Genomic DNA, 6,073 nt, shown 5'->3' with positions numbered 1-6,073 from the left:
TCCCAAATCCCACTGGGAATGATCCCAAATCCCACTGGGAATGGGTTAAATCCCTGCAGGAATGAGCCCAAATCCCATCAGGAATGATCCCAGGATTAAATCCCAATGGGAATGATCTCAAGGGTTAAAGCCGAGCAGGAATGATCCCAAATCCCATCAGAAATGATCCAAGATCCCACTGGAAATGGGTTCAATCCCTGCGGCTGTGATCCCAAATCCCATCAGGAATGATCCCAAGGGTTAAATCCCAATGGGAATGAACCCAGGTCCCCATCAGGAATGATCCTAGGATTAAATATGAGCGGGAATGATCCCAAATGGGAATGATCCCAAGGGTTAAATCCGAGCAGGAATGATCCCAAATCCCACCGGGAATGACCCCAGATCCCAATGGGAATGGTCACAGGGTTAAATCCCAATGGGAATGATCCCAGACCCCACTGGGAATGCTCCCAGGATTAAATCCGCGCAGGAATGACCCCAGATTCCATCAGGAATGATCCCAAATCCCACCGGGAATGACCCCAGGCCCCACCGGGCCTGATCCCGGCGGAGCAGCCGGACCGGGCCGGGCCGCTCTGACCCCGACCAGCCCCGGAGTCCCCGAGCGGGCCCGGCCCCTCCTCATCCCCGCACCGGGCCCTGTCCCTGCTCCCGCTCCCGGCCGCCGCTGCGGCTCCCGGGGCCGCTCCCCGCCTCCCCGCGGCCCCGCCCGGCTCAGCCGCGACTCCCGGCCCTCGGCCGGCCCGGCCGCAACCCCGCCCGCAGAACCGGCTCCGCCGGCCCCGGTGCCTCCCCCGCTTCCTGCCGCCGGCCCCCCCCTATCTGCGGCCCCAGCGCGGCCTGCGCGGGCGGATAAGGGCGGCGGGGCCGGCCCCTCCCCGCGCCGCCATCACCTCAGCCGGCCCCGGGAGGAGCCAGCGCGGCCCGGCCCCGGGGGAACCGCCGCGAGCCGCCGGGCCCGGCCCCGCCGCACCGCCCCCTCCCCGCGGGCCGCGCTCTCATTGGCTCCTCCTGGGCGCACTCTGGCTCGTATTGGATAGCTTATCTATCAATCAAATTTAGACCACGCCTTTTTCCTCCCTCACAGCAGGGGCGAGGCGCGCACCACGGGGTCGCGCCGCTGATTGGTCAATATGCCCGTCAATCAAAAGCAAACCGCGCCTTTTCATCGCTTCTTACTACGGGGGCGGGGCTATTGCTGACTCTTCGCGCCGATTGGCTGCAGGGCAGGCAACCCACCTTTCTATTCGCCGGCGCCGCTGTCAATCATTAGTTTAAAGATTAAAAAAAACCCACCCAACGCAGCGCCCCAGGCCTGAGCAGGGGGCGTGGCCGGGCGCGAGGGTGTCCCAAATCTGCCTGGCAACGGGGGGGGTCCCGCGGGGGGGGGCGCGAGGGGAGGGGGGCACAGGGGAGGGGAAGGGGGGAGAGGGGAGGGCACGGAGGGGGAGGGGGGGGAGAGGGGCGGGAGGATGGGGGGGGGACGGAGAGGGGGGGGGCGGGTCCCCCTGCGCGCGCAGCCCCCCCCCGCCCCCCCCTCCTGTCAGTGGCCACCTGAGGGAGCCGCCTCCCCTCCCCCCACGGCCCCAGTCCGGGCCGGGCCCCGCTGAGGAGGAGGAGGAGGCGGCTCTGAGGGGGCTCCGGACAGTGAGTGACACCCGCGCCTCAGCTGCCCCCCCAGGGGGGACGGGGACGAGGGGACACCCCCACACACACACCCCCTTCCCCCTGAGGGCGGCTCGGGGCTTGGGGCAACCGGAGGGGGGGGTGGGAAGCGCCGGGGACGGAGATCCGGGGCGGTTTGTGAGGGGCACGGCCGTGAGGGGAGAAGGGAGCGGCTAAAAGCGGCTCATGGCGAGGGGGAACCCCGTGAGGGACGCGGGGAGCCGGGCTGAGGGAGAGCGCCGAAGCGCCAGGGGGGTTCACGGGGGATGAAAGTGCGGCCGGGTGTGTGTGTGGGGGGGGTTGGGGTGGAGATAATAAAAAAAAAAAAGCTTTAAAAAAAAAAAAAGGCCAAAAAGAAAAGGTTGGGAAGTCCGAGGGGAGGGTGGGCACGGGTGAGGGGGTGCCAGGGAGGAGCGGGAGTGCATCCTGGGAGTTGCCCGATAGGCACAGCCACCAGAGCATGTCAGCAAAGGCGGATTATTGGTGCCAGAGCCTTGGGAAGGCGGGGGAGGGGAGTGGGGGAGGGGACGGGCCACCACCGGGGCCACCGGGGCCACCAGGCCACGGCTCGGGGCCGCCCAGGCCGGGCGGGCAGCGCGGGGAGCCCTGAGGGAGCCCCCCCGCAGCCCTGCGGACGGCGGTGTCGCCGCGGGTGTCCCCCGGTGTGCGACGGGCCCGGAGTGGCACTCCGGAAACACGGAGAAAGTTTTGGGCACGGGGCGGGGAAACGCGGGGAGAGGAGCGGAGCTGTGCGGGGAAAGGAGCGGGGATGTGCGGGGAGAGGAGCGGGGAAAGGAGCGGGGATGTGCGGGGAAGGGAGCAAGGATGTGCGGGGAGAGGGAGCGGGGAATGCTGAGGGGTTTGGGGGAAAAGTGAGGGTTGCAGGAAATACTGAGGGGTTTGGGGAAAAGCGAGGGGGGCAGAGGATGCTGAGGGGTTTGGGGGTTTGGGGAAAAGCGAGAGGTGCAGAGGATGCTGAGGGGTTTGGGATAAAACTGAGGAGTTTGGGGAAAACTGAAGGGTGCAGGGAAAGCTGAGGGGTGCAGAGGATGCTGAGGAGTTTGGGGGAAACTGAAGGGTGCAGGAAATGCTGAGGGGTTTGGGGGAAACTGAAGGGTGCAGGAAAAGCTGAGGGGTGCAGAGGATGCTGAGGAGTTTGGGGAAAAACTGAGGAGTTTGGGGGAAACTGAAGGGTGAAGGAAATGCTGAGGGGTTTGGGAAAAACTGAGGAGTTTGGGGAAAACTGAAGGGTGCAGGAAATGCTGAAGGGTTTGAGGAAAAGCGAGGGGGGCAGAGGATGCTGAGGGGTTTGGGAAAAACTGAGGAGTTCGGGGGAAACTGAAGGGTGCAGGAAAAGCTGAGGGGTGCGGAGAGTGCTGAGGGGTTTGGGGAAAACTGAGGAGTTTGGGGGAAACTGAAGGGTGCAGGAAATGCTGAAGGGTTTGGGGAAAAGCGAGAGGTGCAGAGGATGCTGAGGGATTTGGGGAAAACTGAGTGGTACAGGAAAAGTTGATGGGTTTGAGGAAAAGTTGAAGGGAAAAAACAGGGATGCAGGAAAAGCTGAGGGGTTTGGGGGAAAAAGTGAGGGGTGTAGGGAATGCTGGGGGGTTTGGGGGAAAAACAGTGAGGGAGGGGTGAGGAAATGCTGAGGGGTTTGGGAGGAACTGAGGGGTTTGGGGAGAACTGAGCAGTGCAGGAAAAGTTGAGGGGTTTGGGGAAAAGTTGAAGGGTTGAAGGGAAAAGCAGGGATGCAGAAAAAGCTGAGGGGTTTGAAGAAAGATGAGAGGTTTGGTGAGAACTGAGTGGTCCAGGAAAAGTTGAGGGGTTGAAGGGAAAAGCTGGGATGAAGGAAAAGCTGAGGGGTTTTGGGAGAACTGAGGGGTTTGGGGGAAAAGCTGAGGATCTGCTGGAAAATCCCAGGGGCTGCTGGAAAACTTGAGGATCTGGGATGAAATCGAGGGTTTGGCCTAAAATTGGAGAGTTTGTCCTAAAATCTCAGGAGCTGAAGGGAAAGCTGGGGATACACTGGAAAACTTCAGGGGTGGCAGGGAAACTCAGGGGTCTGCTGGAAAACTCGAGGGATTTTCTACTGGAAAATCCAGGGGTCTGTCCCAAAATTTGAGGGTTTGTCCCAAAATCTGAGGGTCTGATGGAAAAGTTGGGGCTCTGCTGTAAAATCTGGAGGCAAAACCCTGAGGGGCTGTCCCAAAATCCAGGGATTTGTGCCAAAACTCGAGGCTCTGCAGGAAATCCTGAGGGTTTGCCCCAAATCCTGGAATTCTGGAAAAAACCCCAGGCTCTGAATGAATCCTGAGGATTTGTGGGATAATCCAAGGATCTGCTGGAAAACTTGGGAGTGTGTTCCTCAAAACTCTGCCCCAAAAGCCAGAAAATCTGGGATCCCCTGGAAAGCCCCTCGGACTGCAGGGATTGTCCCAAACTTCCCAAATCCCGTTGTTTTTCCCCAAAACCTGCTGGAAAAGCAGTGGGAAGAGCTGGGGTCTGGTGGATCCCAGGGATCTGGGTGAAATCTGTGGTTCTGTCCCAAATCCCGGGATTCTGCAGTGCATCCCAAGGGTCCATCCCAAATTCTGGGATTCTGTGGTGGATCCCAACAGATTCTGTGGGAATTCCAGACAGGAATTCTCTCCCAAATTCCCCTTTCTCAGTTTAAATCCATTCCCTGGGTCCTGGAATTCCCATCCCAAATCCCAAATCCATTCCCTGGGATCTGGAATTCCCAAATCCCAAATCCATTCCCTGGCTCCTGTCCCTCCACCCCTCATCCCAAATCCCTCCCCAGCTCTCCTGGAGCCCCTTTAGGCTCTGGAAGCAGCTCCAAGGTTTCCCTGGAGGCTTCTCCCACTTTCCTTGGACATTCCAGGGATCCAGGGGCAGCCACAGCTGCTCTGGGAATTCCAGCCAGGAATTCCTTCCCAAATCCCACCCAGATTCTCCTTTCCAGTTTAAATCCATTCCTGGGCCCTGGAATTCCCAAATCCCAAATCCATCCATGGCCCCTGGAATTCCCAGATCCCAAATCCATCCCTGGGACCCAGAATTCCGAAATCCATCCCTGGGTCCTGGAATTCCCAAATCCATCCCTGGGTCCTGGAATTCCCAAATCCATTCCTGGGCCCTGGAATTCCCAAATCCCAAATCCCTTCCCTGTGTCCTGGAATTCCCAAATCCCAAATCCATCCCTGGGCCCTGTCCCTCCACCCCTCATCCCAAATCCTCTCCAGCTCCTTTGGAGCTCCTTGCACCTCTGGAAGCAGCTCCAAGTTTTCCTTGGATCCTTCCCTTCTTGGACATTCCAGGGATCCAGGAGCAGCCCCAGCTGCCCTGGGAATTCCATCCCATCCCATTCCAGGCAGGAATTCCTTCCCTAATCCCATCTCTCCCTGAGGGAAGAGCCAGGAAATCCCAAAATCTTCCCTGGGAGCCTCTGGAATGAGGCAGAATTCCAAAGGAATCTGAAAAACTTTGGGATCTCTCCCATCCCGGGACATTCCTGCTTCCAATGGGATGGGATTTTATCCAGGGAAGATTTTTGGGCTGATATCCATGGAATTTTTCCAGCTTTGGGATGGAATCCTTGGAATTTTTTTCCCAGTTTGGGGTGATGTCCATTGGATTTTCCCATTTTGGGATTGCATCCGTGGGATTTTCCAAGTTTTGCTTGATATCCATGGAATTTATCCAGTTTGGAGTGGTACCCATTGGATTTTTCCAGTTGATATCCACTGGATTTCCCGGCTTTGGGGTGTTATCCATAAAACTTTCCCAGTTTTGGAATGGCATCCAAATTTTCCAAGTTTTGGTTGACATCCATTGGATTTTTCCAAGTTTTGGGATGGAATCCCTGGAATTTTCCCAGTTTGGGGTGATACCCATTGGAATTTTTCCAGTTTTGGCATGATAGCCACAGAATTTTTTCCAGTTTTGGGATGGAATCCCTGGAATTTCCCCAAAATTTGGGTGATATCCCTGGAATTTTCCAGCTTTGGAACGTTGTCCATCAGATTTCTCCAAGTTTTTGGTGTTGTCCATTAGATTTTCCAGCTTTGGGATGGCATCCATGGAATTTTTCCAGCCTTGGGATGATATCCATGGAATTTTCATCACTTTGGGATGCATCCATTGGATTTTTCCAGGTTTTGGGGTGATATCCATGGAATTCTCCCACTTTTAGGGTGGCATCCATAAGATTTTCCAGCTTTTGGGGTGATTTTTCTCTGGGATCATCCCCTGCAGGAATATTTGGGATTCCTGATCCTGCCTGGATTCCGCATTCCCAAATCCTTCCAAACTCCAGGAATTCGGGGGTTTTTAAGGATTTCTTTTTTGGATTGGAGGGCGAGGGAAAAATGGGAATGAGTTGGAAAAGCACAGCAGGGATCTG

The 6,073-nt window shown here is 57.4% G+C and overlaps 1 protein-coding gene across 2 annotated transcripts in view; it reads left to right on the top strand.

Annotated features, from left to right (window-relative positions):
• The first annotated feature begins 1,596 nt into the window (after positions 1-1,596).
• GATAD2A (GATA zinc finger domain containing 2A) overlaps positions 1,597-6,073 on the top strand; it is a 32,919-nt gene continuing 28,442 nt past the window's right edge. For both annotated transcript variants that reach the window (XM_084221085.1, XM_084221083.1), the window contains exon 1: positions 1,597-1,650. The gene's annotated coding sequence lies outside the window, so the exon portion shown is untranslated. The remainder of the gene's footprint in view (positions 1,651-6,073) is intronic.

This window comes from Fringilla coelebs, assembly GCF_963513975.1.
Source record: "Fringilla coelebs genome assembly, chromosome: 24".
NCBI classification, from domain to species: Eukaryota; Metazoa; Chordata; class Aves; order Passeriformes; family Fringillidae; genus Fringilla; species Fringilla coelebs.
This window is presented reverse-complemented; position numbering and strand designations above follow the sequence as displayed.